The 14,484-nt window shown below is 39.5% G+C and overlaps 1 non-coding gene across 1 annotated transcript; it reads left to right on the top strand.

Annotated features, from left to right (window-relative positions):
* Positions 1–3,337: 3,337 nt before the first annotated feature.
* On the top strand, positions 3,338–3,444 carry LOC124173792. Its single transcript, XR_006868757.1, has one exon. It is a non-coding gene; the product is annotated as a U6 spliceosomal RNA (small nuclear RNA).
* Positions 3,445–14,484: the final 11,040 nt, after the last annotated feature.

The following is a 14,484-nucleotide window of genomic DNA, read 5'->3' as shown; positions in this document are numbered from 1 at the left end:
CGTAAACTTCAAGTGTTCCGTATTTGTCCAGGATTACTTTCTATAAGGCCATTGGAGGGATGCTGCAATACATACCAACTATATGTTCTATGCTATTAATTGGAAATTATTATTATAGTATTCTACCGATTAAGGTTAGGTTTTCATGGAGTATTCAAGACGTGAGCAATAGTCGATTTAATAAATATTATGGTTTTCCAATGTGTGCGAATTGATAAAAGGTATTTCTGTGTAGGTACACACCAGAGCTCCCCCAAGCACATATCTGCCTACGTGCCTGGGGACCAGTGGCGGATCTATGGGATATCCAATCTACACTAGATAGGTTATTTTGTTCGGACTCCCGCTACTGCTGGGAGGTTGCCCTCCCCCACTTGTCCATATCCTGGATCCGCCACTGCCTGGAACCGTAGGTTGTCCGCCAAAGTTCCAGTCTGGGTAGGAAACGTAAGTATAAAAGCCATTAAACGGGGATTCGCTTTTTATGGCCTTTAACAGTGTCTCTTGATTGTCTTTGAATTTGATCATGGGCAACGAAGAGATGAGGGGTTGCAGATAATAGAATAGCCGGGAGTGGAAGTGGTCCTTCATTACACCAATTTCACGTCTTCTTCTCTGCCTTGCCTTTATTACCCAATAGTGTACTCTCCTTTTCAACCTAGTAGAGCCTCTTTTACCCTCTCACCATTGCACATTGCAATGCCACATTATCTGCCCTCCATTCCCTTCCTCACAGAGCACAATATTCTTTTTCAAATTTTTTATCTTATTCAAAACTCCATGGCGACTCCGTAGCAGGAACGAATCCATGTGCTGTTTTTAAAGATTATTTTTTTCTTCGAGTAACACAAGATACTCGGATCGTTATCACCTCGCGGCTACGGCCATTCGTCGCAGGGGAGGCATGAATCTTCATGTCGATTTTACGGAAGCGGCGATAGCTCTTGAAACGGCACTCAACATTGGGCTGTGCGAGGGAGCCGATGGAATAATGGAGAGGATTAGAAGGCAACGTCACTGCCCACTTATGGTCGATTCAAGGGTCGCGTACATTGAACTGACCGAATGAAACCTATATGTACACGACGATGAAGGCTGCAGTGCGAGAAAGTATGGCGGGAGAAAAAAGTCTGGGAATCAAAGAAAAGGGGAAGACACAAGGCCATTGCAAACCTTATTCTCACTGCAATTGCAATAGCGGAAACCTCTGACTAAAAAAAAGCACTCTGCACAGGACGGCGGTTTTTGCGTGGATGAGTGGGTTCTTGGTTGCTCAACTAAATCTTGGATTATCCAGATTTAACAGAATGGTTATGCATATGAAAGGTCGATGTTAAGGAAGAGAGAGTGTGAAGGAATTTGATGTATTGATTTGGGCCACATGCTAAACTAGGGCACGAAAGGCAATCGGGTCTGGCAGGATAAGGGTTTACCTATGCCTTTATCTCACGAGTATTCTGCTCAGCAAATAACTTAAAATTATATTGACTGTGATGCATTCCTTTATAAAAATTGCGGAGGTGTACTCTAAATAAACACTAAAAAAATTTCCACTACATTAAGTGACCACTTTTGTTGATTCCACCCCGAAACTCATCATTACCACTAAAAAAATGCCTGCAAGGAAAAGTGAAAAATTTCAATGATCTAGTTTTCATTATTTGAAATTTACTTTCAAAAAACTTTTCATTTCATTCAATCAATTTTTACACGCAGGAAGAAGTAAAACGCAATGATTAGTGATGCGATCCGACTATGTTGTGAGAGCCCAGATGGTAAACCTTCAAGGTCAAACCAACATCTAAGTATGAATTTATATTATGCGCACATATTTTTCGATAAAGGGGAACACATAAGTCAGGAGAGAAGAAGAATGTAGCATGTTCTTCCTTTGTGAAATCGTTTAGCTGGAAGTTGTGACGCTAGCACTGTAAGTTGAAAAGCGCAGTGTTGCAATCAAACAATCATGCTTACTCGTCAAGACATTATTCAGCCTGATCATCGTAGAGAGAGAACGCAATGTTAATTGCGGGTGAATTCTTCACGGGTTTCCAGCCGGGTAAGGGCCTACGTGATGGCTGCCGACTTCACATTGGGACACTCGTGCTCAGAGATGATGATGGCGATTTTTGCTCTAGACTGAAAATTGCGCCTATTCCACATGTAGTTCCTGATCGGTCCCATTAATTCAAAATCGATCAACCCCACGCGTATATTCGCCCTATTTTTTCTATGAACGTCACCATTGACGCACAGGCGCTGGAATTTCACGCTTAAATGTTCCGTGCGGATGAATTATTGCTATTTTTCTGAAAAAAAACAGCGCCTCTCTGAGGATAAAATTTTATGTTGATGGGAAAATCATGGCACTTATGATCCACTCCCCGTCCCATCACCTATCAATCAGAATAATCCTGTAATCCGCCAACGTAACGCGTTTACTTTTTAGCAAGCTCGCTTCCGCTTTATTTTTTTATTTTAATGAATTATTTTCTCTGGTACGATTCACTTTGGGGGGTTATCGAGCTTCCCACTATCCCACATCGAAAGCTTCGCGTGGCGATGCTTTTAAAACAACCGTGGAATCGAAAAGTACAGTAAGGCGTATGATGCACTTTTTTTAATTCAGCGTGTGGTGCGGCGAATGGTGCTCTCTTGCGTGGCTGCAACTTAATTCCACGCGAAGTAATGAGTCCACAAAAATGTGGAATTCGAACTTTCCACTGTATCCGTCGACCTCGGAGGGAGAGTTCCCGCGCGCCGTCGTTGAATGGTGGACAAATACGAAATGCAGACAGAGAGTATCAGAGCGGAAGAAATGATTCGCTCGATGTCGAGTGGGCTCACCGCATGTATCTTTTAGGGAGAGAAATCATCTGGCAGTTCAGCTCAAGCAGTAATAGGACACACGACCAAGTGATACGAAAAAGTGACTCCGCCCACTGTTTATAGGAAATGGGATCAGATAACGATCATATACATGAGATCGAGAGGTGTGGGAATTCATCATATGTACAATGGGAGGCAGTATTCCGGTAGAAGCTACTCGCATTTGCAGGTAGCTTTCTAGTTGGATGGCTTTCGGCTACCTAGCGTCGCGTCGCGGCTGTATAGCATCAAACAATGCAAAACCTCAGTTAATCACAAAAATACGAAAAAAAAGTGTATACAATAAATGCAATAAGTATTCATTGCATTTTACCCTTAAAATGGTTATATGATATATAATATAAAATGCTTAGTTTTTTCTCCAATAAATCGACCAAAGTTAGCTCTCGATAACACTTAAATTCTTGTTTCGGCTTTATAAATACCGGCGCGTGACCCCGCTTCTTTCGTACTCGCTTCGGCGGTACATATACTAAAATTGGAACGATACAGAGAAGATTAGCATGGCCCCTGCGCAAGGATGACACGCAAAATCGTGAAGCGTTCCACATTTTTTGCGCAACCCTATGGCCGCGCGTGCAATTCAGTTTTGGACCGGTACCGCTACGGCGCTTTTGAATCATCATCTTGTGGTGTTCTGCCCGTCGGCAGATGCCTTGCGCCAACGCCGTCTCCATTCTTTCCTCTCTCTGGCCATTTCTTTGAAGTCACTATATTTTCCTAATTTTAAGTTGTCAATAAACTTCAGCCTTCTCCTTCCCCTTCTTCTGATCCCTTCCACCGTTCCTTCCAAGGCTGCCTTCAAAATGCCATTCCCTCTCATCAAATGTCCCTGCCAGTTACCCTTCCTTTTATTTATCTTATCCACCAACGTTCTTTCCTCATCCACCCTGTTCAACACTTGCTCATTCCTAACTCGATCCGCACACCGTATTCCTTCCATCTTCCTCCAAACCCACATCTCAAACGCCCCAATCCTGTCCCTGTCTCTCTTCCCCATCGTCCAAGTCTCAGATTCATACATAAACACACTCCACACATAGCACTTCACCAATCTCTTCCTCAATTTTAAGTCCAGTCCAGCTTTTGAATGATATCGCGAATAGAGCAGATGGTATTGAGCTTTTTCCCATCCGCTTCCAATTGGCGTTGAACGGCGCATAAAAACCCTGCGTCGGTGATAACATAATTTTTTAATAATTACCAATTATGTCATGCATTTCAGTTGATTATTGCAAAATTATCAATAGGGAAATCTCATACTTTCTATAAACAGTATGCTGACATACTATAGTAAACACTTAGTACCGCAATACACTTTTTTCCGCTTAAAATTCAGTTTATACACTAGAATATTACTCCCAAAATTCTCCCGAGTTTCACGGGCTAAAAAATACCGCCACCACTAATATTACGCCGTGACGTCATAATTCAGTAGGATTCCAAGATCCAAGCCCAGTAGCTGCAGGTTTGGAAGAGCCACGTTGCGTTTTAAGGAGAACATGGCTGAAAAAAGGAACAAATATAAGTGGTGCATTGTTCCTCTGTGCAATAACACCCCAGAAAAAATTTTCGTCTGCATTCCCACGGAGGAAATTAGAAGAAAAGCCTCGATGCATGCCGTCTGTCGGGATGAGCGTTACGGGCAAATAAGAGTATAATAAACGGAATGATAAACCCGTGTGCTATGTGAGCGAAGATAACTTTAATATAAATAATATTTCCATATTTCATCGACTGAATAACTTGAAATTGAGATTTTTATATAATTCGGGCGCCGTAGAATAAAAACTCAACTTCTCAACAAAAATCGAGATACTTGTTTCTATTGAAAAGCAAATTAACTACATTCGATAGTCTGCTTAGACACTATCGATATATCGATGGTTGGTTGTAGCATGCTGTGCGATTCACACCATGTGCTCAGTTGAAGTCAATTCTGTTTCGTGTGAAGAAGAAGTTCTCATTGTATTTGTGTTTGATATTAAAATAACGTTACCACTATCTAGACGTCAATAATTTCAACAGGTTATGGACCCAGACTGCTTAATCACCGGAAATGTGCGGTCAGTTTTAGTTAGGTGTGTCTACATTTTTGAATTTTTTGTGATAAAAAATCAGAATTCAGGATAAACTTTCCTTTAAATGACGTATAGTTCATTATTATAGCATGCAGTGAATCCTGGATATAAATTTGCAAAGTACAGCGGCACATCATTTTGACGCCGACAGTAGAAGGAAACGCTGTTTTCTTGGCTGGCACTCGAATGCATGAGGATCAACGTTGCTCTTTACTTTCATATTTCCTCCCTTGATTTTAAACATCATGGAATTTTCTATGTCCTTCCGTAACTGAAATTGAACAAGTGCCATAAATAATTCGAGTCCATCGTACCCATCGAGAAACTGTTGAAATTATTGACGTCTAGATAGTGGTAACGTTATTTTAATATCAAACACAAATACAATGAGAACTTCTTCTTCACACGAAACAGAATTGACTTCAACTGAGCACATGGTGTGAATCGCACAGCATGCTACAACCAACCATCGATATATCGATAGTGTCTAAGCAGACTATCGAATGTAGTTAATTTGCTTTTCAATACTTCCTCTCAAACTAACTACACACAAGTTAAATTTATTGCATCAACTAGACCCAGCATTTCACACAAAGTCTTAAATCGTGGCCCTGCCAATGGCTTAGTGAGAATGTCAGCCACTTGTTTCAAACCCTCGACATGTCCAATGTTCAATATTCCATCACTGCACTTTTCCCGTACAAAATGGTATTTAACATCTATATGTTTCGATCTCTTATGAAACTCTGGGTTATTTGCAAGTTTTACAGCGCTCATATTATCAACTTGTAACTTTGGTGAGTCTTTTAAACATGTCACTTCAGAAAATAATCTTTTCAACCATACCAGTTCTTTAGCTGCTTCACTTGCTGCCACATACTCAGCCTCAGTGGTGGATAATACAACACTTCTTTGCTTTTGACTAAACCAAGAAATGGCACCCCCTGAGTACATACAAACCACCCCAGTCCGTGAATGTCTAGTTTTTATATCACCAGCATAGTCTGCATCACTGAATCCATGCAACACTTGCTCTGGGGAATCAACTTTATACAACAATCCATAGTCAGCTGTGCCACGCAAATACCTGAATAATCTTTTCACATTTTTCCAGTCTTTGTTTGAGGGGCTCTCAAGGGATTGGGAGACAATACTCACGGCATAGGCTATATCAGGGCGTGTAGCCACCATTAGGAACATAAGGCTCCCTACAGCCTCACGATACGGTATACTGGCATCCAAGGGTTGATCCTCAGTGCCATCGTCACCACCAGAGGCACCAGGTTCGGCGGGTGTCGAGACAGCATTTGCATCAGCAAACTGGAACCGCTCCAGAACCTTCTTCGTGTATGAAACTTGGCTCACAAAAATTGAACCATTGCTTAGCTGCTGAATTCCCATCCCAAGGAAAGAACTAAGAGGGCCCATAGTGATTTTAAACTCCATCTTTAGATGCTCTAAAAACTCACTCATTTCCCCTTCATCTGTTCCAGCAATCAGCCCATCATCCACATAGATTACAATGAACAGTTTTTTGTCCATCCTATTCCTCACAAATAGGCAATGGTCAGCAGAGCTCCTCTTCATCCCCTGTTTTGCTAAAAATGCAACCAGTCTGTTATTCCAGCAGCGAGGCGCCTGTTTCAGTCCATATATGCTTCGATTTAAGCGACAAACTCGGTTTGTACCATCCTCATACCCCTGTGGTTGCTGCATGTACACTTCTTCTTTAAGTTTTCCATAAAGAAAAGCTGTTTTCACATCAAATTGTTGAAGCTTCAATCTTTCCTCAGCAGCCACACTTAGAACCGATCGTACAGTCTCGAATCTTGCCACTGGACTAAAAGTTTCTTCGTAGTCAATACCTAGGCGTTGAGTACAACCTTTCGCTACCAAACGTGCTTTGTAGCACTGGACTGCCCCATTGGCTGAATGAGTTTTCACACGAAAAACCCACCGATTATTTATGACCTTTTTTCCATTTGGTAAATCAACTAGAGTCCACACTTCATTCTCTTTCAAGGAGTTCATCTCATCTTCCATGGCACTCTTCCACAAGTCTCCATCTTTTGAATTTATCGCTTCACTAAAAGATGATGGAGATGTTGACTCTGCTGCCATGACATAGTCCTTCAGATATGCAGGCTGCTTTACTTGCCTTTTGGGACGCAGCTGGGGCATCTCTTCATCTTCAGATGGTTCTTCCTCTACTTCTGAGTCGTCCACGGATTCAAGATCTCCTACCTCCTGATTATTGTGTGGTTCAGTATTATTCTCATCCACATTTCTCTTCTCAGGATGATTACTGATTCTAAACTCTGACTTATTGGGCAAAACTTCTATTGGTTTAAACAAAACATCTCGGCTCATTATTACTCTTTTTGAGTTTGGCAGCCAGCACCTATACCCATCCCTTTCATCGCAGTATCCTACAAATCTGGCATATGTTGATTTCTTGTCCCACTTCCTCCGGCGTTGCTTAGGAACATGTACATAGCATTCTGCACCAAACACTTTCAAGTGCTCTACATTAACAGGACCTTTTTTCAGCCATACTTCCAGAGGGGATTTTCCATATACCTTTGACGGACCTGTACGATTCAAGACAAAGCATGCTGTATTCACAGCTTCCGCCCATAGTCCTTTAGGAAGATTTTGTGCATGCAACATAGATCTTGCACTCTCCACTAAAGTTCTATTTTCACGTTCTGCCACTCCATTCTGTTCTGGAGTGTAGGGCATGGACATCCGTATCTTAATACCTTTCTTTTGAAGGATTCTTCTAACACGTGCATTGTTAAATTCAAGTCCACCATCACTCATAAAAGTTTTTATCTTGTTACCTTCATTGTCTGCCTCATTCAAAAATATTTCAAGGTAATGAGGAACCATATCTTTTGTCTTCAAAAAGAATACTCGGCGGTAACTGGAAAAATCATCCTTTAGCAGTAAGAAGTACCTACTTCCTCCAAACGATGAGGTCTCCATCGGCCCACAGAGATCAGCGTGGATGATCTCACCAACGGTATCAGGTCTGCAGTCTCGAGTTCTGTAACTATCACGGTGCTGCTTTCCCATCACACATCCAACGCAGAAATCTTCTTCTTGTTGAACTTCAATACCCCTACTTTTCAGTACCTTCTTTACGTGCTGTTTACTTTGATGACAGAGCCTTTCATGCCATAATTGAAGACTAGCATCGACTGCTGTAACGTTGACTTCAGTAGAGTCCTTTGGACGTTGGACAGTCATTTTTAATTCGTACAACCCAGTCTCCGTCTTCACCCAGATAACACGGCATTTGTATTACATCTATAATACACAAAAAATACGTGACCAAATACATATGTATAAGATGGAATACGATCGTATTACATCGGAATATTTCACGTAGAAGTGGTTCAAAAGTCCCTATGGATGTATGTATTCGTGCGTATTACAAATTGGAAATCTGAATACCCATACATGAATTATACATATGTATACAATGGAATACAATCGTATTATGTCTGTATATTTCACGTAAAAGTGGCTCAAAAGTCCCTCAGGATGTATGTATACATGCGTATTACAAATTGGAAACCTGAATATCCTTACATGTAATATACATATGTATCTGCAGGCCCTCGTACACGAATTATACATATTGATTTTCTGACCCACATCCACTTAATATCAATATGGATCAAATGGATGAATAAATATAAGGAAACCAGAACATACAGATAATAAAACATTTATTCAAAGAGAAAAATAAAATAATACACACTAATAACAAGTGTGGCCATGAATATTGCTAACAAGCATTAAGGGCCAGCAAACAGTAGGTGAAATTTAGTTAAAAAAAATGGCACAAAGATAAATCAAGTACAAACAATGGTTTGAGTTGGAAAATAGAAAAAAATGTTAGCACGGAACAAGCGTTGTAACCCATTGCACAAGAAGAAACCTGAATTCAGGAAACCAACTCTGCACAATTAGCCACTTCCTGAAAGGAGAAAAGAAGAAGTCAAGTTTAAAAGTCATGCAAAAATATATCTTTTTGTAAGATCTGAATAGGAGCTCAAGGCCTTTCAATTTTATTTTTTTTTCAATTCATATAGGCAGTCAGTATTCTGTGAAGTCTGTAATTTTAGTACTAATTCTGTATTCTGAATGCAAATGAAAGTTTGGCTTCTCTGCTAGATTCCAGACATAAGTTTTAAATTTTTTCATTTACCAATTATGTCGAGGTCCCAGCTAGCACAGATTTGACCTTGTCCTTTGAGAAATCATATATTTTGGGGATATGCTTTCATTTTACAAAATTAATAGCCTTTCTCTTAAGAAGAATGAGAAATATGAGAAAAGATCATATGACTACTTTTAAATATAAATTAACTAGGAAAACGTGAATCCATTGGTATGCTTATTTAGTACATGATACTAATATATTAGTACCATGATTTAGTAGCGGATGACTCACACAGAAAAAATATAAACTTGTGATATCAAATTTTCAAACAAATAAATTTCATACATAACCGATAATTTCAGGCTTAACTTTAAGAAACCTCTCCATTATGGATAAAAAAATTTTTCCCTCAAAGCTTACCTAGGTATTAACAATTCCACCTGGTCTTCTGGCTTTGCTTCGTCGTTTTTTCCGTAATCCATTCTCCTCTTGTCCAGGCCAAGCTATTTACATCGTCACCTGCTGGGTATGCGCGAAAGGGCATGAAAAGAAAATTATAATTAATTAATTTGGCCCGTACGCACCTTTTTCTTACATATAATGACAAACTTTCGCATGAAAATTACGTATTTATTTTGTGTTAATAATAATGACGAAATGCACCTTGATTGACTGCATTTCAAGATGAAAGAAATATTACATTTTGCTTTAAGGGAACCGATATTACACGACCAATACTTCTTGTTCGTTAAATAATTAGAAGTAGAGGGAAAAACCGCTCGGAACCTCGAGGAATCTATCAGTGACAAGGCTACGCTGATAAGTCTACGGTCAAAGATGTTATGACTAAAGCATAGGATAACTAGTAATGCAAGAACTACAATACAGTAGGTCGTGGTAATAAACAGCGATAAAACAACTTACACGCGAACGAAAACATTCCTTTAAACAATTTTTTCTGCTCTTAATTAAGAGAAGAAAAAATGTAACTTCAGCCGCGAAGCACGGGATTACTATACGACGCATAATCTATTAATTTATACGTACAAGATTGACATTACTATGTTTTACCATATAACTTCAATGGACACCAGTCTCCTCGATACATAACTCAACAAAAAAGGAAAACAATAGCCAAACATAAACAAAATAATTACCTCTATTGGCGCAATGTGTTGACCACATTGCGCCAATAGTTGTATCCAAATATACTCAAATAACATAATTAATGTAGTCTATGTAGGCGTACAATACAATAAAAGATAAATCATACCTTACCTTAATAATCCAGTGACAGGAAACTGCTGGAGCTGGCTTGCACGAATCGCAATAACGTGTGGGATTGAAGCACATTTCCAGCAAAACATAGCTTCGGGTTGAGCACACCATCCACACGCACCGGTTATCGAGGATTAAAACACTATGTCAATTCTTCCAATAAGTATAATAATACAAACAAATATAAAATTAACTATACATCAGTAGCTAGTTTATAACAGATTTCCTTTTGTTTAGTAGCGTAGATGCCGAGTTCCTCCTACAGCACGTTCTCGTAGTCTCGAACGAAATGCCGAGGTTTACTGTCCACGAGATTATAACTGTATCACTCCCACTCACTTCCCTAGCGACAGTGAGCCGCGGAATTGAGAATTTAATTTTTTGTCTAAACAGTTACATTAAAATATTGTTTAAAAAATCAAACTTCGCTTTTACTTTTGATCTGTGCAAGTACTATGTTTTGTATTTTTCATGTATTGTGAACCATTTTTCCATGTGTATATTTCGCGGATAGAAACTGAATTTTACATATGTAATACGTCTGTATTTCGCGTGCATTTACAAATTAACATAAATAGCCGCCATCTTTACTACCCTTGCTCACATCGACCAGTATATGATTTATTTTTAAGCTTTCTGGGTATAAATTCGAATGGATGAATGATCATTAAAATAGGGAAATCTGGCGTTTGCTGTGAACATATTATTTCTGGAAAAAATGTTTATGAACATTTCGCAAGACGCCACGAAAATCTAGAAATCTATACCTCCCAAGTATTACAGGAAATATACATAATGTATATTTTGTGTATTTTTGACCACATTTACATATGTACTTCCTCTGTATTCATATACATATGTAAAAGTGGTACGTGTTACACGATAAATACATTTGTATTTTTGTGTATTTTTGACCACATTTACATATGTACTTCCTCTGTATTCATATACATATGTAAAAGTGGTACGTGTTACACGATAAATACATTTGTATTTTTGTGTATTTTTGACCACATTTACATATGTACTTCCTCTGTATTCATATACATATGTAAAAGTGGTACGTGTTACACGATAAATACATTTGTATTTTTGTGTATTTTTGACCACATTTACATAAGTATCCAAATTTCAAAAATACACAAAAAATACAAATGTATTTATCGTGTAACAAGTGCCACTTTTACATATGTATGAATACAAAGGAAATACATTCAATAATACATATGTACTACAGATGTAATACATAACAAAAATATATATGTATGTGACCCATGAAAATACAATATATATACATATGTATATCCAAATGTGTGTTGTTGGGGCAGTCCCACAAGTTTCACTAGCCCATTTCTTTTGAAGATGCACTTTCTCGCATCCGCACTAAATTTAAATCCCTTTTCTACAGTCCTTCCTACAGAGAGTAAATTCCTTCCCAATTCTGGAACATACCAAACATCTCTAATATCACATGAAACAAGGTTTTTGTCTATTGACGCCTTCACACTCACAGTCCCACAGCCATGCGCCTTAATTACTTCACCATTTCCTACAGTGATATTCACAGGCTTAGTAAAAGGAGTGTAGTCCATGAAGTAACTCTTATTATTAGACATATGCTGAGAGGCACCAGTGTCTGCAAGCCATGCTTCTCTAGGCACATTATTACCCTCAACTAAGAAAGATAAAAAACTTGCACCCTTGCCTGAAAAATGTTTGTTCCTCTTTTTACCTTGTTCAGGGCACTTGTTCGCTAGATGACCACGCTGATGGCATTTAAAACATTTTCTAGTCTCTTCTTTACCTTTCTTCGATTCGGCTTTCACAGCAAAAGCAGATGAGTCTATTTCCTTTTCCGGAAGCCTCATCTCAATTAATCGAAGTCTCTCAATCAGAAGATTGATAGAACGATCAGGAATGGGTATACTCTCCCACACACTTTTGAATTCAAAGTATTCCCTGGGTAAAGTCGACATAATTCTGCTCATCAAGAGCAATTCAGGGAGCACAGCATCGGTCAATCGCTTCAGCTCGTCATTCAGGTCCGTGAAGTCCTTCTGGAGACGAGCAACGTACGCTGCGATGTCTTCGGATTCCTTTTTCTCCGACGAGAAAAATTTCTCCATCAACCGATCCACTCTTTGGCCCGAACTCTGCTATACTGACAGCAGCTTCTTCCAAATTTCTTCAGCAGTGGCACATGTCGCAGTCAATTCAACATCAGCATCACCCATGCTACTCACGAGTATAATTTGTGCCAGAGAGTCGGCTTTTTCATACTCTCGCACAGCAAGTCTATGCGCAGTAATTTCACCTTCAGAAGCAGCCGTAGCAAGCATACCGGGATGTCTTCCTCCGTGAACTACATCGGCCACTTCGTGATGCTTCAAGAATAATTCTATTTGCCGTTTCCATCTACTCCAATTTTCCGCACCCTTCAGTTTTTCAATATTGGCTCGGAAATCCATTTTATAGTCCGTTTGGAACATAGAACCGAAGAACAAAGTTGCGATTGGAGTTCACAAAAAATAACGTTCTCACTAAAACTGACCGCACATTTCCGGTGATTAAGCAGTCTGGGTCCATAACCTGTTGAAATTATTGACGTCTAGATAGTGGTAACGTTATTTTAATATCAAACACAAATACAATGAGAACTTCTTCTTCACACGAAACAGAATTGACTTCAACTGAGCACATGGTGTGAATCGCACAGCATGCTACAACCAACCATCGATATATCGATAGTGTCTAAGCAGACTATCGAATGTAGTTAATTTGCTTTTCAATAGAAACAAGTATCTCGATTTTTGTTGAGAAGTTGAGTTTTTATTCTACGGCGCCCGAATTATATAAAAATCTCAATTTCAAGTTATTCAGTCGATGAAATATGGAAATATTATTTATATTAAAGTTATCTTCGCTCACATAGCACACGGGTTTATCATTCCGTTTATTATACTCTTATTTGCCCGTAACGCTCATCCCGACAGACGGCATGCATCGAGGCTTTTCTTCTAATTTCCTCCGTGGGAATGCAGACGAAAATTTTTTCTGGGGTGTTATTGCACAGAGGAACAATGCACCACTTATATTTGTTCCTTTTTTCAGCCATGTTCTCCTTAAAACGCAACGTGGCTCTTCCAAACCTGCAGCTACTGGGCTTGGATCTTGGAATCCTACTGAATTATGACGTCACGGCGTAATATTAGTGGTGGCGGTATTTTTTAGCCCGTGAAACTCGGGAGAATTTTGGGAGTAATATTCTAGTGTATAAACTGAATTTTAAGCGGAAAAAAGTGTATTGCGGTACTAAGTGTTTACTATAGTATGTCAGCATACTGTTTATAGAAAGTATGAGATTTCCCTATTGATAATTTTGCAATAATCAACTGAAATGCATGACATAATTGGTAATTATTAAAAAATTATGTTATCACCGACGCAGGGTTTTTATGCGCCGTTCAACGCCAATTGGAAGCGGATGGGAAAAAGCTCAATACCATCTGCTCTATTCGCGATATCATTCAAAAGCTGGACTGGACTTAAAATTGAGGAAGAGATTGGTGAAGTGCTATGTGTGGAGTGTGTTTATGTATGAATCTGAGACTTGGACGATGGGGAAGAGAGACAGGGACAGGATTGGGGCGTTTGAGATGTGGGTTTGGAGGAAGATGGAAGGAATACGGTGTGCGGATCGAGTTAGGAATGAGCAAGTGTTGAACAGGGTGGATGAGGAAAGAACGTTGGTGGATAAGATAAATAAAAGGAAGGGTAACTGGCAGGGACATTTGATGAGAGGGAATGGCATTTTGAAGGCAGCCTTGGAAGGAACGGTGGAAGGGATCAGAAGAAGGGGAAGGAGAAGGCTGAAGTTTATTGACAACTTAAAATTAGGAAAATATAGTGACTTCAAAGAAATGGCCAGAGAGAGGAAAGAATGGAGACGGCGTTGGCGCAAGGCATCTGCCGACGGGCAGAACACCACAAGATGATGATTCAAAAGCGCCGTAGCGGTACCGGTCCAAAACTGAATTGCACGCGCGGCCATAGGGTTGCGCA

The sequence above is a fragment of the Ischnura elegans genome, chromosome 1 (genome assembly GCF_921293095.1).
Source record: "Ischnura elegans chromosome 1, ioIscEleg1.1, whole genome shotgun sequence".
NCBI classification, from domain to species: domain Eukaryota; kingdom Metazoa; phylum Arthropoda; class Insecta; order Odonata; family Coenagrionidae; genus Ischnura; species Ischnura elegans.
This window is presented reverse-complemented; position numbering and strand designations above follow the sequence as displayed.